Source organism: Diadema antillarum, unplaced genomic scaffold (genome assembly GCF_040938485.1).
Source record: "Diadema antillarum isolate AM-2024a unplaced genomic scaffold, OU_Dant_1.0 seq00000243_RagTag, whole genome shotgun sequence".
NCBI classification, from domain to species: Eukaryota; Metazoa; Echinodermata; class Echinoidea; order Diadematoida; family Diadematidae; genus Diadema; species Diadema antillarum.
The window spans coordinates 132,014-159,357 of NW_027271287.1; the positions used below are offsets into that span (position 1 = coordinate 132,014).

A 27,344-nucleotide genomic window follows, 5' to 3' on the forward strand; every position below is an offset into this window, starting at 1 on the left:
GAATAACGAACTTTATTTCATTTTCGGATTGACGAACCTTCGGAGTTACGAACCTTCGGAATAACGCCACAAATAATAATACATAATAATACATACAATTTCTATAGCGCCGTTCTCCACTTTGATTAAATGCTCAAGGCGCTTTACAATTGTACATCAAAGCAAACAGATTGAAAATACAAGTACATCACAGTAATAGAAGAAGGATGAAGAAGCAGAAAAAAAAGACATGAAAGTCTGTCTTCAAAAGACACTGGTCTTCAAAATGCACTGCTAAACAGATAGGATTTTAAATTACTCCTGAAAGATGTTAAAGAGCTCGAGTCTTTCAGCTCACGAGGAAGTGAATTCCACAGTGTTGGTCCAGCGTGAGCGAAAGCTCGTTCCCCCCAAGATTTCCTAGAAAACGGAATATGTAAGAGACCTGAAGTTGAGGATCGAAGAGTTCGTGAAGGTTGGTATTGACGAAACAAACAAACATTGTAATCAGGAGCTGTTCCCTCAATAACATGATAAACCAAAAGAAGTATCTTAAACCGAATACGCTCCTGTACAGGCAACCAATGAAGACTCTTCAGGATAGGTGTGATATGACTGCGTTTACTTGACAAAGAAACAATACGTGCAGCGGCATTTTGTAGCTTTTGTAATTGGGCAATTTGCGAGTTTGGTAGATTGAAAAACAAACCATTACCGAAATCAAGGCGTGAAGAAATAAGTGCATGAACAAGTTTTTCCGTGGCAGAGCGAGTCAAATACTTGCGAATAAAACCAATATTGCGCAATTGATAACGGACTGATTTAGAAATGTTGGTGATTTGATCGGACATAGCCATGTGAGAGTCAAACATAACACCCAGATTGCGACATGACTTTGACAGAGGAATATCATTACCTACAATCGAAATACAATTAATATCCAACTTATTCAAGTGAGATTTAGAACCAAAAAGGATAAATTCACACTTGCTGTGGTTTAGAAACAATGAGTTAGACCTCATCCAAGCATCAATATCAATGATGCAATTTTCTAGACAGCGCAGTGCATGAGATGCTTGGATTTGATGTGGTGGAAAAGATACAAAAACTTGTATGTCGTCTGCATATAGATGATACCGAACAGAATGCCTTTGAAATATTTTCCGCAGACCGATCAAATAGATAGAAAAAAGGGTGGGCCCGCCAACAGAGCCTTGAGGTACACCACAGCCTAATGGCTTTGAAGACGATGTGACACCATTCAAAAGAACAGACTGTGAATGGTGTGATAGGTATGATTTAAACCATTCGAGAGCTTGTCCCTGGATACCCAAACTTCTAAGTGTATTGACAAGAATTCTGTGATCTACAGTGTCGAAGGCCGAAGACAGATCCAACAAAACCATTGCTGTGACGGATCCGGAATCCATTTCCCTTAAAATATAACTAGAAACATTTATCAAAAGGGTCTCCACACTATGGTGAGGGCGATAAGCCGACTGTAAAGGATCGAATAGACCATGTTCCAGCATATAGTCTGAGAGTCTCGAGAACACAACTCTCTCTAAAATCTTGAACAAAAATGAAAGATTGCATACAGGACGATAACTTGTCAATGATTCCTTATCCAATGAAGGTTTTTTCAGCAAAGGACGGATCAGAGCTTTCTTTAAAGATAAGGGTACGGTAGCTTGCTCGATACTGAGGTTAACAATTTGAGAAATAATCGGGGCAAACGTGGGTGCGCAGTCCTTTAAGAGAATGGTTGGAACCGGATCCAATGGACAGGATTTAGGAGGCAATTTACGAAGAAGGAGAAGTATTTCATCAGTAGTTGTATGTTGGAAGGTTTCCAGTGTGGAAGAGGTTACAGGTTCAGATTCAGATAGTACAACATTACAATTGAAATTATCTCGGATTTTTTCAACTTTCGAATGAAAAAACTGACTAAAAGTTTCAGCCATGGCACAGCCATCGACATGTTTAGGCAATGGAAATGCCCTATTTCATGTTACGAACATCTAGGTAGGCCCTATATGACATTAGTGTGTTTTGGATTAATGAACCTTATTTCATCTTTGGACTAACGAATCTTAGAAATAACGAACATCACCCATTATTTCGATCCAAGCGTATAATAGTCAGGCTCATTTCTCTGCACTGCGGACTTGCAAATCGAAAATAGAAATTTATTCGAGAACCTCACTCAACGTGTTTTTGCGAATGACGGGTCCTATGAAAGCCTTCTGGGAAAAGTCAGTCACGAGTTGGATTGTGACATTTATTTTTGAAATGACTTGGAATGCGAATGCTAAGATGACATAAGCAGCAATCACGCAGGAGATTTTATTTGCCTTGTTAAATTAATGATAGAAGTCGGATCTAGCTTTATCAACCATCGCCCCTAGCTGATCCTCCGACAGGTCTCAGGATCAAAATGCTCATGACTCGATATTGACTTCTTGTCAGTTCCCACGTATTGACTTACGCCCTATTACAATTTTCTGGAAAAGGTTTGTCACAAATTTGATTATGTAAATTCCGTTTAAAAACGGCATTTTTTGTCTAACTTGAAAATCACGCATGCATTGAAATTTTCCCCGTATAATATGATCACGAGAGAAAAACTCAAGGTTTTACAACAGTTGCTCATTCACTTCACCAAAACAACACCCCACACGGCTCTAGAAATGATGGCACACAAGTCTTTAAAACAAAAACAAAAACGAAAATTCACAAGGCATCTGTCTCTTGAGTGGGCGCTATCGAATTCGAAAAACGAGCTGCAACTGTACAAGGTCGTAATATAATTAAGTGCGCATTTCGTTCTATTTCTGTGACCATCTTGTCGGCTGAAAAGCCCACGGATATGCGCCAACTGCTTTAGTCCGCGCGCTGGAGATCGGCCACTATTACTAGTATTAGTGTGATTAGCTGCATGCCTCGCGGAAAAAACATCGTCTGCTGAAAACACGTCAAGTCCTGTCATTTTGAAAGTCGGTTTTAAGTTGAAGGTGACGGCAACAATTGCTGAGCACACATTATTGACAGTGGCACGAAGATTTAGAGGGTAAAAGAGGAAGTGAAGTCTTGAAATTGTTAATCTATCAACGATGACTTTCGTTTAAGGTAGCGACAGTGAAAGGAATGTAAGAACAGAGAAAAAACCCGACCATTTTGGCACACAGTGCAGCTGCTCGCAACATGATAAAGCGACTCTCACAAAAAGCGCTCATAATGACACACTACATTACAAATATACATTGAAAATAGACAGAAGGAATTATGTTTATCACACAATTTCAGACAATAAACGTAACCATAGTTACAAATGTATAACAACGGTACCACGTTACACACATTTTGTTGTTTTGTTGTTGTTTAATGTTGAAACTTTTTCGTGCAAATCCACGTCAGTCGCAAATTTCAGTCTTATGACTCTATTCTGATTTGTTGTTATTTTTGTCAAAGTCCCAGAGACCACATTGGTACCGTGTTCTTTTGTTGTATTGGTAATTATCAATAATCAGTATTCAATTCTTGTAAACCCTTTGATTTCCATATAATTGTTTGTTTCAGTTGTCGAATTTTCTATAGCCTCTTATTAGAGATTTATAACCAAGCGTTGTTCTTCAATTAGTACAATCTCAAGGAGGTGGAAGTTTCTGTCTTGTTCTTCTCTCAAATTGGCAACACATGTAAAATATACTTTTGACGTCGTACAGATTAATGAATGTAGTACCTTCTATAAATCTTCTGCAATGGAATGTCAGAGGAGGTGCCAATTTAGTGATGTCGAGTTGATTATTCCTGCAGCAGAATTCCCCAGAACTTGATGGATGAACATGCTGAATGCAAAGTTGGTAGGTTTATGATTTCAATCAGATGTAGGGTGCCTATACCATGACAGCAAGATTGTGTTTAACACGCTCAAGAATTGCCCCAGACATCAACATATATTTTGGCCACAAATATGTGTTTCTGCAAAAACAGGCGACATCTTTGTTTTCAAATAATGATTCGTCTTTCTTCGATTAACAAGCAAAATGAAATCAAATTTGATAGAATAACAGAATATATAGAAAAGATTAGAATACAAAATCGAAAAAGGAATGAGGATGATGGTACATTGTATACAGTTAGTGAGGGTTTTTTTTTTGTTTTTGTTTTTTGCATTTTCAGTCAGGGAACGCCCTTTGTTAAAAACAACAACAATAACTTTTGTTTCAAGAAGGGAGATTCTTCGTCAAGATTTCTATTTACTTATTCTGAATTAATTTTCTTCTATACGAAGTGTTTTACGCACACAAGTATCTATTCATTTGCAAAACTGCATGTTGCCTTTAAAGGACAAGTTCACCTTCATAAACATAAGGATTGAGAGAATGTAACAATAATAGTAGAACACATCAGTGAAAGTTTGAGGAAAATTGGACAATCGATGCAAAAGTTATGAATTTTTAAAATTTTTGTGTTGGAACTACTGGATGAGGAGACTACTACAGCTTGTGAGTCATATGCGTACAACAGTATAAAGAAAATGTAAAAGAAAATTTAACATATTTTCACTTTTTTCGCATAATAAAAGAGCACTTGACTTGCCTCTTTCTAAAGGCGGGGGGAATAATATTACCCATAACATTTGTCGGTAACGAGTCGAGGGAATGTGTACTTTTTTCAAAAGATGGAATTTTGTGAAATTCTCTTTATATTTTCCTTATATTGTTGTACGCATGTGACATCTAAGTTATACATACACTGCAGTAGTCTTCTCATCCAGCGGTTACTGCACAAAAACTTCAAAAATTCATAACTTTTGAACGGATTGTCTGATTTTCCTCAAACTTTCACTGATGTGTTCTACTAATATTGCTACATTCTCTCAATCCTTATGTTTATGAAGGTGAACTTGTCCTTTAAAAGCGTCAGTACCGCAATCACTGAGATGGTTTTTATATCGACGCACATTGCAAATCGCATTAACTGCGGCGCAGTTTGGAGCTATACGTGTGGGGAATGAATGTTTGTCGGGACCAGAAGGGTTGAGGATGGGGGGGGGGGGGGGGATGGGAACATTCAGAAATGGAACAGACTGTGGATGGTAATTACTCATGTTTGCCCAAATTCTCGATTCGAAAGAACAAGAAAGAAGGGGAAGGGGAAGGGATGGAATTATGTATCTTTTTTTTTTTGCCTTTGGGAGAGAGATAGAATGGAACTAGAAATGTCGCTATGGCGACTGGTATGCCTCCGCCATAATGCATGATTCTCCTAATAGGTCTAGATAGTTCATGTGGACAATGTGTGATTACATTTTCACAAAACTGGCAAAATATTGAAATGACAAGTTTGTCACAAATGTGTTGAATGTTCACCTTCCTTGACCTTGGTTTAATTGGATGAATAGGAGAGCATGTATTTGGGGATTTAAGGACTTTAACTTGACTTTGACCCATTCATACATTTAATGCAATGAGTAATTTTCATGGTACCGGTATGGAGAAAAGGTGCAATTTCTGTACTGAATAGTATTTGTTACCATGTTCATCTGGCCTTTGACCCTAAAATTCATAAGATAATCACTTTCAGGAAGAACATGCATAGATATGCAGTAAGTTTCACGATAAATTGAGCCACTTCCGAGATATGGAGGAAAAAGTTAGTTCAGCACTTTCACTTGATCTTTGACCTTTTGACCTTTGAGGCAATAAAAAAAGAAAAAGAAAAAAAGCTCTCCAGAGAATTTCTATTAGGTTACACATGCATACACCAAGTGTAAAAAAAAAGAATATTAATCCTGCTGGCATTGCATGAACATGAGGGAAATAGTAAAATTTTGAAGTGTTGCACTTGACCTTTGACCCCTGACCTTTGACCCCATGAACCCTACATTCTCTAGATAATCACTGCCAGTCAGTACATGTATATACTATGTTCCATGAAGATACCTTGAACAATTTTCCAATTTACAGAGAAAAAAAAAGAAGTTTTAATACTTTTACTCGACCTTTTGACCTTTGACCTTTGACCTCATGACCCAAACTTTCACCAGAGAATCTAAATTGGGTAATACATGTATACACTAAGTTTCAAGAAAATATCTTCAGGCATTGCATAGATATGGTGGAAATAGTGAAATTTTATGTATTTGACCTTGACCTTTTGACCTTTGACCTTGGGCACGTGCACCCAAAAGTTGATAGGCACAACTTCACCCCCTAATACACATACATGCCAAGTTTCATTAGGATACCTCAACAGCTTTTGATAGTTACCTTGTCCACAAAATTCATTACGGACGGACGGAAAGACGGACAGACGGACGGACGGAAGGACGGACGGACGGACGGACGGACGGACGGAAGGACGGACGGACGGACAACCCGAAAACATAATGCCTCCGGCACCACTTCGTGGCGGAGGCATAAAAACGATGGCAAAATTACTCAATGGGATTATCAAGGATTCTGATAAGTGCAGATAATGTATGTAATAGATGTATTTTGACAGAGGAGAGCTGCAATAAGAAACGAAGTGAGTTGAGGGAACTAGCGATGAGAAGAAACTTGACTTGACGGGGATATAGGAGGAGAATATTCAGTGATTATAATTTGCCTGAAAAACAGGAACCAGAAGTGGAAAAAAAGGGGAACTCGAGAGAGACAGAGAGAGGAGGGGGGGGGGGGAAGGAAAAGACAGACAGACTGACTGACGGAATATGAGAGAGATTTAGGGAGGATGAGGGGAGTAGAGAGGTAGAAGCATTAAGATAAGAAGAAATATGATTGGACGGATCTTAGGGAAGAAGAATTATTTTCGGGTATACTTCGACACCCCTTCAGAACTCTGTGGACCGAGAATCAGGAACCCTTTCGTCCCCGAACCACCGGCTTCCTGTGTACTTACTCCAAGGGGACAGGCACTGCACGCTTCCTGTGGAGCGAAACGCTGCCAACTTCACAACATCCTTAGACCTGTTGACATTAGCCTCTCGTCAAGGCGTGGGGCTGTTTTCTGGCGGTAATTTGATTTTATACACGAACGCAAGCCATAAGCAAGATGGTTAGCTGTAAAGAAAACTGTTAGGTGATTCTATTAAGTGATCGCATCTTGATAATGATGATACCAACATCTAATCAAACAATTACTGGGAGGATATGCAGTACACTCTAGTAGCAAACTAAGTGCGGTTAATGGTCAAGTAGAGTGTCACTTGAAAATGTTCTCTCTTTCGTCAAACGGTGTCGTTACTGTCACATAAAAAAAAAGATATCTTGTTGTTTGCATTTGAAGCTTTCTGTGACGATTCCCCAGTTTCAGATACTGTAGTCAGTCTTTATTCAGCAATGCACTGGTGTTCCTTATGCACATACAGACGCACACACGCACAAACGCACTCACTCACACACACACACACGCACACACACACACACACACACATGTACAATGCCTTCATTTAAGTCGGGAAATTTGTTTTTTCCCATTTTTAACCCACTTGCCTGTTAGCCTACATCTGCACGTCGAATATGTTTTCTGTAGATTTCTGTGGCTCTATATAAATATACATATATCTAATTTATCAGAATTTTTGTGTTGACTGTTCCGACACCTTTAGTGTATGCGAGGAGCATAACAAGGATGTCCATGTACGAAAAACACCGAGGCTGAAAGTGATTTACTATTTCTCCCCGACCGTACGCACGCCTATGAACCAATCCAATCGATACCGTAATGATATCGAAGGCGCTGAGCAGAATATCGATGAAGCTGAAGATCAAAGCTGCCGATGGTTATATCACAAAGCGATCAGTGCATTCTCTCTCTCCAATGCCCACAACCACTGAGCTAAAATCCAATTTCATTCTCCGTCACATGCCACCCGTGAAAATGTGTGGAATTGCATCCAGCGACTAGGTGGGCGTCTATATATATCGCCTCGTTTCCCTCGCGAATCGATTCGAGGCTTGTTCTGCGATAATGTGTGTTTCGGAGCAACGGAGACGCTGGCGGCTAAAGTTCGTTGTCAGTTCAATCTTGATATGATCCCCTTGGCTTGCTGGGTAACACCTGACGAAAAAAGATTTTTATTGCTGCACCGCTAAAGAAAATCAAATCTGCGTGAGGAGTTCCTTTGTCTTGTTTGCTCACCAAGTCCTTGTTTTAAAGCCGGATGGAATTTTTGCTAAAGCATTTTAATGCCCGAGTCGCTGAATATCATCTCAATCAGCCAAGTGCCCTTAAATCGTTTCAGATCGTTTCTGATCAGGCACTCTTCCATCCATTATCTTGAGTCTCAACGTTAACGTGAAAACTTGGGACCTATGGTGTAATTTGAAAGTGAGTTTGCTCTCTGGAGATTTGGCATAATATTGACAGAATTAAAGGAAGAAGATGAAAAAAAAAGGAAGAAGAAGAACAAGAAGAAATTGAGATGGAAGTAGAAAAAAAACACAGAAAACGAAGAATCAAGAGAAGATAAATCAGGAGAAGGAGAATGGGAAGGAAAAAGTGAAAACTATCTGATTCCATGGGATTTGTGGCGCTGTAGGATAAGGGAGGATATCAGACCTGGCGTGAGGTCACCCTGTGACGCACTGCAAAGCAGCTTGGAGCTACCCTCCGAGCGCTGTGACTGCATGACTACGCGCGATCGAGGGTCCGTGCTTCCTCCCCTTGACTCAACTCGGGCATGTCGGGTGACTTTGCACCATCTGGGTACATGTATACTACTCCGGGAGTTTATGGTGAACCCTTGGAGTGCATGATTATCCCCCCCCCCCCCCCCCCCCCCCCCTTCTTCCCCTTTCCTCCTTCTGTCAGAGCTCCTGTCTGTTGTTAAACCCTGGAAAGCCACCTAGTAGGCAAGCCACCTAGTCGGCAGTGACCTTCCCGTATACTGATACCTTACTTATGTCATAACCACTAGCATGGACTACTCCATCGTCTTAGATTTCGAAGTGTTCGTCTGTGGTTGGTTACAGAAGAGCACGCGTAGAGGAAGAGTTTTGATGCATTAACCAGGGAGGTGGAATCCACCTCCTTGCATTAACATAGCGGTCTGTGTGGCCTTGAAATATCCACCCTGGTCAAAATAATGATCATGGAAATCCAACTTACTTGGTAATCTTCATTAGTTTTACCAGTCGAAAGTGCTTTTAACCTGTATTAATTTGTGCTAATGAATTCACTCCGGGCTTGAAGTGTAATCTCGCGGTTTACGACTTTTTCAGCAGTCAGGGGAAAAATAATTACGTTTGCCGAGAAAACGTGAAATTAGAAGCAGTCAGAGCTCATCACAGATGAGGACTAATACGGTAGCATCGTTGCCTTCACGTGACCTCGGGAACTATGCTCAGGTGGCCATTAAAGGCGATGTAAGTCGACATTTAGACGTTCAAGTGGCCATAGTATTCTCAATTCGTTCCGCTCATAAAGACTCTCGCTGATGCTTCGCTCTCGGTTCGTTGAACCTCAGCCGCGTAAGTTTTTTGCTTTACGATTGTCATTCTCCTTTGGTATAAAATTCCATCAGCATACTTATAGCTATCTATGCATGCAGTTTTCATGGTTAACTCAGGTGAAAACTGTTTTATGATGAGCTGATCATGTTACTAGCTTCTTGACTATCATTTCTGAATTATCCTTTAATTTGTTTTATTCTCTCATTAGCCACTGATAGTCTTAGATTGGATCTTCAATGAGAATCGTAAAATAGGCAATCATACCTCTAGTGAATGCTGAGAACATAATACTAAACATGAATATCGTACTTTTGCGATCCTATTGCGACTGAAGGAAGCCATGCAAGCTGAATTTAAACGAGGTGGCTTCTCTCCTTTTCGTCCCAAATAAGGCTCTTGGACGAGTACCGACTATTGTTGTTTGGTGGCATCCCCATTTTCTTACCCCAGAACAAGGCAACTATGCCATGTTTGTGAGTTTTGATGATAACCTACCTGCCATGTTCGCCCAAAATAAGTCTCTTAGGCGCGTATTATCCATTATTTTTCAGTGGCATCCTCATTTTCTCACCCCAAAACAAGGCAACTCTGTCACGTATGTGAGTTTTGATAAATCGCCTACCTGCCATGTTCGCCCAAATACGTCTCCTATAGGCGAGTATAATACATTATTGTTTAGTGGTAACCTCATTTTCTCACCCCAGAACAAGGCCAGGGAGTTCTGGTATTAAGTCACCTACTTGCCAGTTTCGTCCCAAACGAAGTGCAAGGGCGAATTGCAGCAAGTCTTTGCCTTTTATTCCAACACAAAGGGTCTCGATGACTCTTAATAACAAATCACCCTTTCGCTTTCTTTTCCTGTACCAATCGCCTGAGAGAGTTTCAATTCTATCATGAATCGCTTTCTCGCCTTTACGTCCTGAACAAGGTGCCTTGTCGAGTTTCAACAAGCCACCTTCTTGCTGAACGTCTTAACTGTCGGAGACACGGATCTTCTAGACGTTTTTGCCGTTCTTCAAAATTGAGTGCTAAGCAGGCAACGTTTGGCAAGAAAATGGATCACAACCTTGACGCCGTGCTTGTCTATATAATACTTCACGGGACGTGATGTTCGGTAGCTTACATGGTGAGAGAAAAATGCAAATGCGCCGGCGAGTGTTTGTACTTGTTCACGGCTTGTGTTTGTGCGTGTAATAGAGGGAGAAAATGGATAAAAGGATAGCCGCCTCGGTTAAATTGTCTTAAAGTTCATGTTTACACGAGATACCCTGAAGAAACACGAGAGCTGTCTTCCGAGAGATGGCATTTTAACGGAGACATTATGACACCTCATTATACACCGCACGACGGAAAACCGCGCTTGGCAAATGCCTCGGAAAATGGCCAAAAATGAGGGGGGGGGGGGGGTAGAGACTCGTGTCTCCCTCGGCAAAGAAAGAAACCAACTAAAAAAAAAAAGAACTCGAGGTATTGAATTGCCTCTTTTGTGTTTTCTTGTGTGTGTATGTTTTTTTCTTCTCTCTCTCTCTCTCTCTCTCTCTCTCTCTCTCTCTCTCTCTCTTTGTTAGTTGAGCGTTGTCGAGCAGGTATCGCTCCAGGTAAAGAATCATGCAAGTATGAAGTTGTAACAAGAAGTCGGCATGGTGTAGGTAGGTCATGGTAATGACTCCACCAGACAAGCACTGAACAAAGCAGAAAGAAAAGTCAAACAAACAGGAAAAACATCAATTTTGTACAGTAACATCCTATGGGTTTACGTGAAAAGCGATATATATTTTTTGGCATTATTATATTTCAGAATTTGGGAAATGACTCTGTGCAATATTGGTGGACTTAGAAAGAAATTTATATGATATGATGATATAATCACTGATATTGTTTCTGTATGTTTTGATTTGTTTGCTGTGTTGTATTTTAGTGCGAGTTGGTTTTGGTTCCAGTCTATTACGGGCTGACGGGGGGGGGGGGGTTGATATTGGGACGTAACAAGAGAGAAGGTTTTTGAAGTTTTTAGCACCATGCCAATGGAGTCCGTTTTTATGCAACGTTTTTATACGATTGTTCTTTTCAGTTTGATTTTGCATACATGCCCGGTTATTTATTTATTTGTCAAGTGCTATTCCGTGTTGTTCTTTTTTATGTATATATTGTATTTGTTATGCTTTGTCATTTATATGTGAAAATCCCGCGATGAGTTTCCTGTAATACTTTTTATTGGACGAATAAAGATGAATTGAATTGAATTGAATTGAATTTCCGATAATGTCTCGTGTGGACAAGCATCTGAGCATGATGGACTTTTGAGTGGACTCGAAGTAGAGAATCTGTACACCCCAACCCCCCTCAATCGTAGCCTTCTACCCTCAATAATGATGTTTGCAGTAAGTTTGTCTGTTTGTTTGTTTGTTTGTTTGTTTGATTGTGAGGTAAATTGGTCAACTCGCAGACGTTGTCCAGTGAATGTAACAACCCGTGGTATATAGGGTTTTAACTGCGGCTATTGAGGCAGGCGAATGGAGATCAAATACCGCGGATGAATTATTGAAGTGGAATACATCATATACATACGATGACTTATGCATTTTGTGGTATATGAGAAGCTCCTAGACTTTGACTGGAATACGAAACCCATACACTGGACGGCGAGGGGGGGGGGGGGGGGTGGGGGGGCGATACATTTGCTAGTACGTGTATAGCAACCACGCTGAATTTTATACATGAAGGTTGATAGCTGGGGGAGTGTGCAGCAGCATCAGCCTTTGGATTCAAACTACTGGCTATCTCCGTATTAATAAGTATAAAGTAGTACTTCAGCCGAACCATTGAGATGATGTTGTACTAGCTCCATGGCCAAACCAAGCTTTAATCGGTCAGGATGACCTTAAAAATGTTGCCTTGTCTCTTTCATGTTAATATAATCCTACGAGAAGTATTAATGATGAGTCAGCCTATATCGAGGGAGACTATTACGTCAAGTGTAATAACGCACTGAAAAGGTTGATTTGGATAAATGCAAGTGTTCAAGTTCATGAAATTGCAAATAAATGCAGTGTATCCCGCATTACCCAGCATTAATCACAGATCATTGGAAATTATCAACACGTTTCATACAGAGAATGTAAACATTGCTAACTAACAACACGCGGACAGCGGATATACTATTAAACGAGCACACTTTGGGCATTTATGGATGATTGGTGGAAGAAAACGGTAAAGACAGTTGCTTGTCAACATTTGTAAAACATATTCATTATGTCTTCGTTCACATTGTTAAAAAAAAAAGAAACATATACATTTTCAGAAAAAATGGGGGAACTGCTAACTCCATAACTGGAACTCATAATGGGTGTAATTGCCTGACTGTTTGAAGAAGATAATGTTGTTTCTCTAAAATATGATTACGTTCTCTGAAACATGATCTGTATTATATATATATATATATATATATATATATATATATATGCATATTATGTATTTTAGGGGGGTAAAAATTCAGTGTGTTAGCTATTAATAAAATGTTTCGCCCACCACGTGCTGGTTTTGTATTCCAGTGAAAGTCTAGGAACTTCTCATATACCACAAAATGCATATGTCATCGTAATATACATGATGTATTCCACTTCAATAATTCATAACTGTAAGCGTTACCTGACAGCAATATGATGCCATGGCTATAGACCCGGTGCATATTCTATATCATTGTTGAAGACAAATTATGCTTTTGGAAGTAACCCCCATATACACTCAGCAATTACTATCTTGCAGTGCTTTTATCATGATATCTTTGCTGGAAGGCGCATGAAAAAAAGATTAATTTTAATCCAGCACACTTAATTCATCATTAAACAGTTAAACCACACGTGTACAATAGTAAATACAATAATGGTAGTGATAGTAGTAATCAAATAATAATGGTAATCATAATTATCATCAGCCTCAGAGTCATCGTCACCGTCATAATAATAGTAAGGACAGTAATAATCATAATGATAAGAAAACAATGATACTTCTAGAGCAAATATTAGTTTCCGCTACACTCACATACAACTGTATTTGTGTATGTGCGTAATTGTGTATGTTTATGTGTGTGTAATGGTGTGTCTGTGTCCGTCTGTCTGTCTGTCTGTCTGTCTGTGTGTCTGTGAAAGGCTTGGGTATTCGTATAAACATGTACATGCGTATCTTTTAGGACTGTGCGTCGAATACGAAGATAACAAGGGAAGCATTACCCGCCGCAATCAGTAGGGAAAGCAAGACGCAAATCTCACAGGCTGTTAGGCAACGTATGGGTGTTCATTTCATATCTTGCCCTTGGCGCACTCTACTCACAACTCAAAGAATATGTGAAATAAACATGAACTCAGATTTCCCAAAAGTAACTGTATCTAATCAGAGTATGCATTCTTCGGGAAATGGCTAAATTTCACAGTTGGAAGAGGAAGAGCCCCTTGCCGTGCATTCAGATGTATGTCTGTACGTTCCGCCGAGGCAAGTGGGCCTTTTTTCCCCTTTATATTCTGGATGGTCAACACTTTAACAGGACTCGGCATCAATCTTTTTGTTGTTAGGTTTATTTTTTGTTAAAGGGGGGGGGGGGAGAGACAAAAGAGAAGTGAGTGAGGGAGGAGGAGGGAGGGGTGTGAGGGAGGGAGGGTAGGAGTATGATTGATGTCATCTTCGTATTGAAGTAAATTGTATTGGTTGCATAATTTTGTTTTGTAAAATACATTAGGTTTTTCCTGTTCGCTTTGCCCTGTATTCACATTTATACATCGAAAAGATTCGTTGTAATTCGTCATGAAAATGTTGTCTCGAACATAGTATAAAGACAGCGGCAAAAAGAAAGCGAACAACTTTGACAAATCAAACGTGCATAACAGTAACTATCAAAGTGTTAGCCATATACAATGCATAGCCGAATAAACCTTGTAGGATGTTTCCGATGTGGATGCCTCGAACTAGAGGCCTAGTCACGTCTTGGTTATGGCTTTTGATATGATACTACCTGCTTATCTCCAGGAATTTTTCCATCTTGAAACAATATTTCTTATACTTTCTTTTTTTTTTCAAAATCAGAGGAATGTTGTATTCCTGTCGATGACAAAAATTAGGAGTGATATATATATATGTATATACGTATAAAACATACATAATAACTCAGTTTAGTTCAATTTATATTTCATACGGGACCTGCTTCAGCTAATGGCTGTTCTTCAGCTGGTCCGTCCAGCTTAAAAACAAAAAACAAAAACTGCATACATAGATACATAGAAGAACATTATAGATAGAAATAAAATTCTCTTCAACTATCATGATTATTAAGGAAAATCAAGACACCTTGTTGACGAACTTGAATTATCGTGTTAATGAGCGTGATTGACATGTCCATGGTCATCTAATTATTATGATTGTGTGGTTGTTTTTTTTACTGGACTTAAAATGATTTAAGCCTTTGATTGCGGAACCTTGTATGATATGTACTAACTCTATGGTGTGTTAACAGCAGACATGGGATGAAGTGAAAAAGAGCCGACGTTCCCTAAGGTGCGAGAACATCCCTTCATCTAATCAGGGTAATAAACTTGGCCCCATTATGAGAGGGGCCCGTCCGAGCGGAGGGCTTAGAGGCGCACCTGTGTCATCTGTTCTTCAGCTCACGTGTGCCAGTTCCCATCCCTCCTGCGGGCTGATGGTATAATTGATTATTTAGGGCGTGTCTTCCTCCAGCGAGAGGAAGATGAAGGAGAAGAAGATGGAGAGAACGTGGATGAGTGTGAGAAAAAGAGAAAACATGATTAGAGAGAGTGAGTATGGAGATACAATACAAAAGTAGCTGAACAAGATGATTACTTTATTGAGAGAAGCACCGTGATTACGTGATATCAGAGTATCTTTGCTGAATATTCCCAAGTTGGCATCGATTGTTCCTCTTTCAGATGTCAAGCTAGAAAAACTTTTGAGCAAATTTAAAAGAATATATGTTATCCTTCTCAGCAAACGGTTGCGGAAGATCCTTTAATGTTGACAACCGCTCAACCTGCAATGGGTTCTAGCGCATCTCCGTGTTCTTCGTCTTCTCCGCGTGGCGCTAATGACGTTAGCATGGAAACCCAGTGCTCGCTTGTCAAACTACATTACGCATCCCGTCTTGTCTGCGACATAATAATGAAGATTCACACTGTTGTTTTGCTTACAGAGAATTCGATGCATGTACTGTACATTGCCTCTCTTGACAACATACGTGTATAAAGTTATCACATACACACATGCACACACACACACACACACACACACACACAAACACACAAAAGAAAACCCACACGCAGCAGAACATAGCCGCACACACACACACACACTCACACACACACAAAGCAAAAGAAAAAAAAACCGTGATCAGTATACATGTTCGTCACACTCTTGAATACCCAATAGTCACACCTTTGTAGAGAAATTTTACATCATAATCTCTACAAGGACATGAAAGACGAATAAAGAAATAATCAAACAGTCAGTAACGATCAAACATGAGAAAGAAAGTGTATGGGATTTTGACTTTTCATATATTCTTTGATACCAAAAATTGAAGCTGGTTATAATCATGTAATCTATTGAGATGATGACCCCCGTGGCCTCCTCTCAAGTCTGTCATAATACGTTAATAAAAGAAAAGTCATCTCCGCTTTTATTAAGGGTTCCCCTTCTGGATTAAATAAGCAAAGAATGAATTCGAATATATAGAGGTCACAGCCATCATTATAAACGCCATTTAATGGACATACAGAGTTGGAATGGGATGCAGGGGATTAAAGGAGATAATGACGTATTAAAAAAAGGTTATTTTTCGATTTGATATTTCTTTCTACAAACCGATCAGAATACCATGAAGCGAAGACAGTATAATATCACTTAATCTAACATGAAAATGGTGACAGGTGTAACTTAGCCGGCTAAAAATTCATTTTATCAAGTTCATTGCATCTCTCTATGAATAATTAGAATAATGATAATTATAATAGTTATAATAACAACAGCAATACTACTACTACTGCGATAATGATAGTGATGATGGTTATGTATATATATATATATATATATATATATATATATATATATATATATATATATATATATATATGTATATATATATATATATATATGAAGATGAAACTGTCACTAAAATGTTTGTGAAATTTACCTCGAAATGAAGATAATAGGAGATTCCCTTTAAAGTGTTCTTCATACCAACATCAACCGGTTTTTTTTTTCTTCTTGGTTTTGGATATCAATCTTCATTCTGGAACACAGCTATCTGTCCTCTTAACAGGTTCAGGTTATAACGAATAATTGCCTCGTCTGTTCCTCAGGCATATTACGCACGTTGGGGGAGACATGGTGTTCCTGCATGGTCTCCGACTGAAATGAGGCTAATTACATCATGTGATAATACGGTACCATAACAAGCACTATGCATAAGACGATCGAACAAGACGGAGGGAAATACAAATTGTCTCTGGCAATCCTGAATAAACACACACACATCACACACACACACCCACACCCACACACACACACACACACGCGCGCGCGCGCGCGCGCACGCACGCACGTTTAGTACAGACACATATACAACCAACCAAACACTCACGCACACGCGCGCGCTTTAATTCTCGTTTAAGGTATGTGAATTTGTTGGGGGGTTTTCATTTGGATTCACGTTTTATTTTCATTACCACAAAACAACTCAACCTTCCCAAGTTCTATTCCCAAGTTCAAAATCATATTTATTTATTATAAACTTACATTTTCATCAAACCTCTGAAGAGAAAATGTGGTTGAAATCGTCACCAGCCCTGTTTGACAGTATCAGTCTACTCTCGTGCGAAGCCAACATTACAGAAATTTACTGTAACATCAGTATAGCCACCGCGCAGAAACGCCTATCCGCATTGAATCTTGTAAACATACGGTTTCTGTGTCACTTGTGGAACGGGGGGAAAATGAAAATATTCCCCCCGTCGGTGTGAAATAGGGCCTCTTCTTATCGCAGAGCGGTGCAATCAGCCCCAGAATGCAAACCAAATAAAACATAATCAGTACTGATATTTGGAAGGTAGGCAGTGACATTTTGGAGGCAATTTCTAACAGAAAATAGTCGCCTTGTGGGACTTACACACTTTCTCTTTTTTCTCTTTTTTTCCCCTAGCCGAACCTTTCTTTTGCTATCAATTGATATACTGATATCAAATTTCTCAAGAACTCATGACACCTTGGGGTACATACGTCAATCCTTACATAAGCATACATATTGATCATGTGAAAACGTCTCTCCATAAATCATAATATGGATATAGACTTATACTTACATTATCTTTATATGTTATGTAACACCTATGCATATGTGCACACATAATGAACATTTTTATCTGAGGTCACCAATTCTGCCATAATCCTTTTCACATTAGTTTGTATTTGTTTATAAAAACGAAGTAAGTCATGTTGAGTAATTGAAATAGATGAAATTCAGAGTGTACTTTCTGGGCCTCTTCTTTCCCTAGACTTTACATTACATCAACATGGTGATAATGATAATTGCAATGGTAATTGATTGACTTTTTCCCATCTATTTTACCTATTATAAATAATTTCATCTATTCATTTCCAAAAAGAAAGATAAATTAAAGATCTAAAATGCTCGATGCGGGAATCATTATCAAACATTATAGAGTCGTAGACACCAAAGTAAGCAGTTGATGGCGCCCAAAAGCCACAATTTACTGACATCTTTTCCCGAATTATCCATATATATACATATATATATATATATATATATATATATATATATATATATATTACTATATTTCATGATTTTTATTATTTTCTCTAATTGGTCAATAACATGAATTGACAAATACACACTTTGTATTATTATATATCACTTTTTGTTGATGGAAACTAATTGAATTGAATTCAATAAAAAAAGTATGAGAGTGACTGAAACTTGATTTGTTTTGATGTACCATTCAATGTGCTTATCGATTGTCTTACATCACGACAGATTGCAAAACAGTGGCAGATATCATACATTTTATTACACACACACGCACACATTTACGCACACACACACACACACACACACCACAAACTTGGCGCTCCGGAACGCCATGTGATTGGACCAAGATGAAGCAAGTCGACCTTCACAAAGTCTCCCGCGTAAACCACTGTAGACCGGTCGGCGGGTTTATAGATTAGACCGAAGTGCTTACAATCCTTGTTTTTAAGGACGCCGTCGATGAGACGCGACTGAGCTAATACGCGCTATCACATCTTGACCTTCAACGGAGGGCTTTCGTCACGACCCCTTGTCGGGCTTCACAAGCGTGGATTGCAAACCAAGGGAATCAGAATGCATCACGAGAAAGGATTACACCGAAACTCTCGAGTCGGACTGAAGGATCCGCGCCGAGACAGATTTGCGTCCTTTTACCTCTCTTGCGACCAAAGCAAGAACATACTTTTCTTGAGAGATATTTCGGGCATCATCAGCATTCAGAGCCCTTGTACTGTCCTTTTGGAATGATGAAGGGAAAAGAATTAAAGGTATTCAGCAGAAAGGTCTTTGAAAGGTTAATTTCTTTTGTTGTTTACAATTCACAAGTTTAAACGTGAAGCGAGACAGGCAAGCGCAATCTGTAGCCCCCTCCTTTGGTGGATCACTTTAGAAAGAGAGTGCCGTCAAACAAATTGGTAATATAAAACATATTGCGAAGTCATTGGGAGTGCACACATTAGAATCTGTAAGAACATACAATCATGGTTGAAATAGAATTACATATAGCTTCCTATGTTAAAGAGGAAATCGAGTCCAAATATAAGTTAGTCTGATAAAAGAGAGTAAAATCTTACGAGTTCAGCGGTAAAAAGTTGACTGAAATCAGATTTAAAATAAGGAAGTTATGACATTTTGAAGTTTTACTAATTTCTGCAAAACTGTTTTTGTACAGTGGATATGAATATGCAAATGAGTGAGCTAACCATGTCATACCCTCACAATTTTCCATTGATCGTGTACAAAAAAAAAATGACGAAAATTCAACGTTATGGTCATTGAAGTCTGAAACATGACGTTATTCCTGGTTGAATAACTTCAGAATAGTGATCAGTTAGATATACGAGGATTTGAGCCTCGGGCATAATTGCGTTTGAATGAAAAAGTGGAAATTTCAAAATTTTATGTACAAACTATATGGTAAGTTGTGAGGGAATGACATGCTCACTTTGCCATTTGCATATTCATATTGACTGTTCAAGAGCTGTTTCCCCCAAAAATAGCGAAACTTCAAAATGTCAGAACTTCCTTATTTTTCATCCGATTTTGATCAAATTTATACCATTGAACTCGTAATATTTTACTCTTTCCTATCAGACTAACTTTTATTTGGACTGGATTTCCCCTTTAACAGACAGAATAGGAATCGGAGAAAACAATGCCTAAAGATTCAAACAAGGGAAAAGACAGGAAGAATAAAACGCATTAGGTATCGAAATGAACACTTATATAGCAGAGAGGGAGAGATTAGAGCGAATTGCCCCATTTCATTTCATTTATTTTTATTTCCAACAAACAAAAAATACAATTGCAGTGAGACATTTAGACACACATAATCACACAAAATCAATGAAACATTGTAATAAGGAGAAAATGTGAACTGAAGTACAATAAATGTGAGTTTTATGACAACAGGAATCAAAATTGCCGGCATTGGAGGAGCATGCTGAAAAGCAGAAATTGCAGGCTCCTCATAAACAATAACCTATTGAACTAACAAGATTTAGGCATAATTGCCTTCCAAAAAGGAAAGACCAAAAATGAACAAACACACATTCACATACAGCACACAAACACACAAACGAACACTAGACAGCTCTCTTGTTAAAAAGACAAAAAAAAAAGACAAAGACAGGTAAGCGTGGAAGAAATAACAGCAATAGGCTAAAGAAGACAGGGAAAAGGGAGAAGGAAGAACTAAGAATTGAAGGGTCTATACAAACTAAAAAATAAAGGTTCAAATTTGCACCCTATTTGTCCCTATAGCAGCACCCTGGACTGCACATTTGCACATTTTATTATGCAAGTAGAATTCGTACCTACAAAGATGCAGGCATATCCATCAGAGTGTAAGTTTGATCTTACGAGTAAAACCTTGGTACTCGTGGTCCAAATTTTCAATTCACAATGTATTAATGTCTATGGTGCATGTTAGCACCCTTGACTAGCACAAAATCGAGGGTGCAAATCCGCACCCCTACAGGTTCAAAATTCAGCGTATTGCACCTCTAAGGGTGCAAATTGCTTATTGGGTTGCAAAGTTGCGCCCTATAGGGTGGTTGTATAGCGACAATTTTGGGGTTCAAATTTGAACCCGTATTTCTTAGTGTGTAAACCAAAAAAGACTTGAAAAAAGGGCTTACAAAAGTATATCTCATCCTGCTGTATAAAAAGAATAACAATTAATCGTTAATTTGAATGTTAAAGTATTTAAACTTAAATCTTCTTTCATACAGTACTGTTATCAAGAGAATTTACAAATTTTGGGCCAGACCAAGAGAGAGAGAGAATACAGATAAAGTTCTAAGTAGTCCTTGTCAATGGCAAGTGGTATTCATTGGATTACCGGGCAGGATATGAGTGAACACTTATGTTTTTAACGAACATGGCATCAAACACAAGAGAAAGAGAATGGTTAGTAGAGAGAAAGAGAAAGAGAATGATGATAGCCACATCTCCCACAGAGTTGCATTACTCACATGAGCTTTGATATGAATATAATGTACGAAGAGAAAAATGGATGGATAGGGGAAAAAAAGAGAGAAATGTACAACGGAGAGAAGGAGAGTCATCTCGGTAAGAGGTAGATTGTCGTCTTAGATATCTGAGGTGATATTTCCGGAGCGAGAGAATCCACAGGGGTCACTGTTCCAGATATTTTAGACACCTTTTTCCTCGTTTATCGATTGGCTGTGAAAGGGTGGATACACCTTGTCCGCTGTGGATTGCTGAGAGGGCAGGAGAGTGGGAGGCGTGAACCCCTCACACCAAACTCGATTTCTAGCCACATTTTGACAGCGGATCAGCCGAATAAAAACAACGGAACGCTCTTACCTGGGGAGGTTTAACTTTGAAACACGCTTTCTTATCTGAAACAGGTGGTCATCTGTAGCCTACAGTCAAGGCATTTGTTGCATGGGAGTATGTCTGTACGCGTGTACGTGTGTATGTGTGTGTATGTGTGTATGTGCTTGTGTGTGTGGTGTGTGTGTGTGTGTGTGTGTGGTGTGTGTGTGTGCTTGTGTGTGTGTGGGGAGGTGGTTACCATACATTGATTAAGACTTCTCTCGGGTTACAACTTAACATCGTTTCATTCATTTACATTTCATTTCATTTCACATTTCATTTCATTTCATTTCATTTCATTTCATTTCATTTCATTTCATTTCATTTCATTTCATTTCATTTCATTTCATTTCATTTCATTTCATTTCATTTCATTTCATTTCATTTCATTTCATTTCATTTCATTTCATTTCATTTCATTTCTCAGGATCAGTGTCTTGAAATACCGATCTATCTGTCAGTCGAGTCAGAGGTCGGATCATGTCCACAACCATTTCGTGAATACTGTATCATTAAACCGTCTGATAGGGCTTTCAATTGGCGCCAAAACCCGAGAATCCCGGACTAGTTAAAAGTTAGTTTGAAAAGAAAGAGTGAAATTTCATCAGCACAACACTGATAATTTGATGAAAATCGGAAAAAAAAATTAGAAAACTTATGAAATTGTGAATTTTGATACAAACTTTCTACTGTTATGCACATAGAATGTCACTTTTTCTTATCAGACTAACATTCATAACTGGTCAGTAGTTCCCCGTTTAAACTGCGTATCGGAGTGTGTGAATCGCTGATATAATTCATATAGTAATGAAGAGATGATGCCCCATTGAGTAGGACAGACTTTCCATGAACTGTAGTTTTAAAGGAGTTACAATCAAAATGGAGACACAGATATAAAGATGGATTGATGCATCGATAGACGGAGAGACTGTGAGAGAGAAAAGAGGGGTTAAGAGAGAGAGAGAGAGAGAGAGAGAGAGAGAGAAGAGCTGTGGATAATGAATATGGAAGAAGAAAAGGAAAGATGGGTGGGGGAGAAAGAGACACACAAAGAATAAGAGCTTGGAGAATCCGATGAATGAAATTGAAAACGTTGTCTGACAAGGCAAGTGCTTTAGTCGAGACTGTGATATGGTGGCCTGCAAACGAAAAAGAACTCTCAGATTTCGACGCAATTAGGGCAGACTAAATTGCTCTTGAGGTCCTCTTGAGCTGACACCCCATCTCCCGTAACCTAGGAGACATCCATCTGATAGAAAGGGCATCCTTATCCCTCGTCGTAAACCCTAATCTATGTAATTCCAGGTAACGTGAATGAGGTGCCACGGGTTACTCGTGGTACACCCCATAAGGACAAGTCACGCTAGACAAATGGACACATCCTATATCAGGCGAAATAGCCCTGTCGCGGACATATTTCCGCGAAGAAATGTTGACTCGCTTTCAATATCATTAATCGCCATGATATCTCTTTCTTGTCATGCATGGGGACATCGGTATCAGTGAATTCATACATCTTTCTTTCTTGTTCTCTTTGATTTAACCGGTCGATGTGGATTAGCATGTTCTTCCAGTACATGAGCCAGAAAGGGGGCGGGGGGAGAGGTATGATGTGAAAGGATTTTTAAAATCGGTGAACAAAGATATTTGTCATGATATTTATGGTATGATCATGGAACATATTTAGATGCCTTTTGATTAAAAACAAGCAAATAAACAAATAAACGAAAACCATGAAAGCATTTCTGCGAGAGCGATTGATATTGATTGCTCAAGACAATAATCGCAGTTTTCATGGCAACGGCGGGACAACAGCTAACCAATCAGCTGCGAGCATTTTTCACTTCTATAACCCATTGTAACCACGACTATTCTAACTTATTTACAATAATGAAAAAGCTCTTTATGAAAACCTCCCCCGCCTCACAACTATCCTCCTCGGAGGGATTTGTTTCACTGGCCATCACGCAAGAAGGCAATCTTTCCGTCAAATCTTCGCCGAACGGCTTCCACCGTGTCGGCTCCATCATCGTTGGATGTCGAGAGTGATCTCCGAAGCCGTCCGGGGATGGTAAACACGGGGAAAGAGCAAAGTGGGCGGAGATGGTTTAGTGTAGAGTGCAAAACAGTGTTACGGAAGAAATGATATAAGTGTAAGGGGACAGATAGGGAGAGAGAAAACGAAACAATAAGATAGATAGATGAAGACAGACAGGCAGACATATAGATAGATGGATAGATCTTATAGAAGAGAGAGAGGGAGTTATGGAGGGAAACAGAGAATATAGACAAAGGTAGACCAGAATACATTATATTTGAGACTACAATTAGCATACCATGGGGAGACATTGTGAGAGAATGGAAAGTAAGTACCATTAGAGAAGAACGGAAGTAGGAGCATCAAATGTCAGAGAGCATTTAAAACAGATCATCGAGTTGTTATGTTTTTCACGAGAGACCCTGCCACTTAACTCGGAAAACCACGCTGCCCTTAAAAGAGGGAAAGGCGAGCAAGTCAACAAGTTCCGAAAGGGGGGCATCGCCCAAATCAAATAGAACTCTTTGGATCGAAACAATGAGCGGGTTAACCGAGAGGCTTTGAAACTGATCCGAAGTACCATCGAGTGTTCGGCGGAGGGTTTGAAAAATGGCGTCCCCCTGACCTACCTTCACTTGAAATGTATGTCAGGCAAATCATAACGTGGTCGAGTTACAAATCAAATATCGGACGGGGGATATTACTGAGACGGAAGAAGAATTCGAATGGTTGAGGCACGCTGAAGGACGCATCCGCCGTAACTGTTCGCCCGTCCAGTTCTTACTTTAAAGTCACTGAGAGCAGTACGGCTTAAAATAGTACATAGTGCACAGACCTCGTAAGATTCCCTTGAATAGATTGTCCGTGATGCATTCTTAGAGTGAAAAGCAACGCCATCATAATGACTGTATGCTTCTAAATCGTTTCTTGCAGAATGCCAGCCTTCGTTCAAGACGCTCCGAGGACTGAGTGTGCAACCCACGGGACGGACCCCTGCACACGATGACTGCGCAGTGGTGATACGATGGGCGACAAATAGAGGTACAGTCTTGACCCTGTCTTTCCAGTTAAACCTCTCCCAAAACAATGACGATTTTACTTCAAGATGGGTTTGGCGCCACTCTCCGTGTCCTTGTCAATTCAATCAGCACAAGAGCATGGGTTTGGACCCTCAGAATGCCATTAGGCCTATATGCTCTGCAAAATGTCTTTCCTTCTCGTCCAGGTCATACAAGAGGCATTTCAGTCATACATGTGGATTTTTTTAACGATTTCGCGTTAACGTCATTGCATGGATGCACTGCAACATTACAATTAGGACCTACATACTTACTTTTTCACGTGTATATATATATATATATATATATATATATATATATACATATATACATATATATATATATATTGATGATAATGAAACACGAAGATACTAAAACACTTATCTGGTATTCTTCCCATGGGGACTGTAATTGTCTCAAAGAATACAGAAAACAAAAACTACAAGAGAAGAGGGGGAGAGCGATTGAGAAAGAGGTACCAACAAAGAAGAAGAGGAACAGAGAGAATTTCCCAATTTCTCTAATGTTTACGAGGAAAGTTTCTCCTGTTTTAATATGATCAACATATATTTAGTAGTATCCGCTACATGTGACGATAACGAGGAAGACACACTCATGTAAACACTGTCCACTTCTCTGTCTGTGAGGTCGTCCTAGTTTCCAAAGTAATTTACTGTTCTCATGTGCTACATCTCTGCCATTTTGTCAGCGCAAAGGGCGACAGGGTAGCAGCCATCCTGTATGTATATGTTTGATGCAGTTTGGTAAGTCCGTCGAGTATTGTTTCCCCGAAACACTAGCTGCGCGCAAAGCCACGGACTCGTTTCTTTAAACCTCCTGGATTTTGAGTTCATGTCAACGCCCTTTGGTTGCGCAAGGATCGGAATAGAAGACGTATACCACTGTCACTAGGCAGACATTCTAGTGATTAGTCTTCTTCCGCCTACTGATTGTTTCTATTAATAGAGCTGAGTTAAAAATGGCAGAGGTAATAATGACAGAGGCAAAAATGGCAGAGGTAAAAATGGCAGAGGTAAAAATGGCAGAGGTAAAAATGGCAGCGGTAAAAATGGCAGAGGTAAAATGGCAGAGGTAAAAATGGCAGAAGTAAAATGTCAGAAGTAATGAGAGCGATTTCGTCAGATATGAACGTATGAAGAGGTTTTGAATGATAACCTAGCCAGAGCAAACTGTATTTATCGAATTATCAAATCCAAATTGCAGATTTGAAGAATATTGATAGAATTATGTTTTAAAAAGATTAGAGCACTCTCATTATTTTGAGTTTGATTCAAGTGCAGTGGCGTAATCTGTCTGTGTGCAGAGAAATAATAAACCAGCTAAGAGCCTAGTAGGCCTGTGGGAAATTATTTTTATTATTCAGTATTATCATTATAATTATCATTATCATTATTATTATTATTATCATTATTATTATTATTATTATTATTATTATTATTATTATTATTATTATCTATCATTATAAGGGGGTTCCAACAATGCTGCAAAGCCCTTAAACAGTATAATCCTACGTTGTTTCGCCCAATGAAGTTATCACACACACACACACATACGAACTCACTTTTGGTATAAACATATATGTATGCAGATATACATACTCTCACATACACACTCTTACACAAACGAATTCCGTTCACGTCCAGGCAAGTATATTGTCATTATTTTTCATTTTTTGAACTGTTTAGTGTAAAGAAGTGAAGGAGACATAGTCGAAGCAAATCACTAATTTTTCACCTGTTCAATATTATTTTCTCCATCAGGTTTCGTAGGAGCCTATTTATCTCACAAGGCCTGATCACGACATAATGTAGAAGTTACAAAACGCAAAAAAAAAAAAAACTACAGCAGATGTATCGGCAGACATAAGTAAGCTCTTGCAAAATATTTTATTACATTGTTCAAGTATCACATGGCGCAAAAACAAATATCTCCAAGTTTAATGAACACTTTGTGGTCACTTTACAAACTTATGCCTATTAAAACTGGAGACGAACTTTAGCAATAAACTGTTCTAATGAGAGAAAAAAACCGATAGTTTGCCATGGGATTTCTTTCAATCATTGTTGAACGAATCCGCAGGCGAAAAATTGTAAATGTTTGATGCCTTTCAAACTTAGCTGTTGCTCCAAAGTCAATGTTATCAACATGGTGTGTTGCTAAAGATTGGTAGATTCAGCCACCGAAAATGACGTTGTTCCCTCGATACAACAACAGTAAGAAAATCAAATCAAATCCCATCCAGGTAGATTGAAATCACCGCCTATGACTACCATTATGATCGCGATTCAATTTACACAGGGATCGCTGAAGCTCTGCAAGACTCTCTTTACATGTGCCGCGGGGAGAAATGTAACACTGCCCTATTAAATTTCCCCCAGTGGTAACAGAAACGGTAAAAGATCCCTGCCAATTCTTCATACCTGCATGTCTGTTATCAAGCAATTTTATTTTCAGAAGTTTGCACAATTTTTAAAATACTTTATATCAACATAGTATAGGACCTACCCGATCTAAAGTAAGTTGATATTTTACTGACCAGATACCTGTAGAGCTGTATAGTGGTTAAAATGTCCATTTTCAGGTGTACCGAGGCTCATCTTTTTACTGATGTAATT

General features: G+C 39.1%; 1 long non-coding RNA gene across 1 annotated transcript in view; it reads left to right on the forward strand.

The window, feature by feature from the left end:
* Positions 1 to 27,344, forward strand: part of LOC139729451 (uncharacterized) — a 76,100-nt gene that overhangs the window by 33,176 nt on the left and 15,580 nt on the right. Inside the window, exon 2 of the long non-coding RNA XR_011710869.1 lies at positions 24,584 to 24,691. This is a non-coding gene — a long non-coding RNA (uncharacterized lncRNA). The remainder of the gene's footprint in view (positions 1 to 24,583; positions 24,692 to 27,344) is intronic.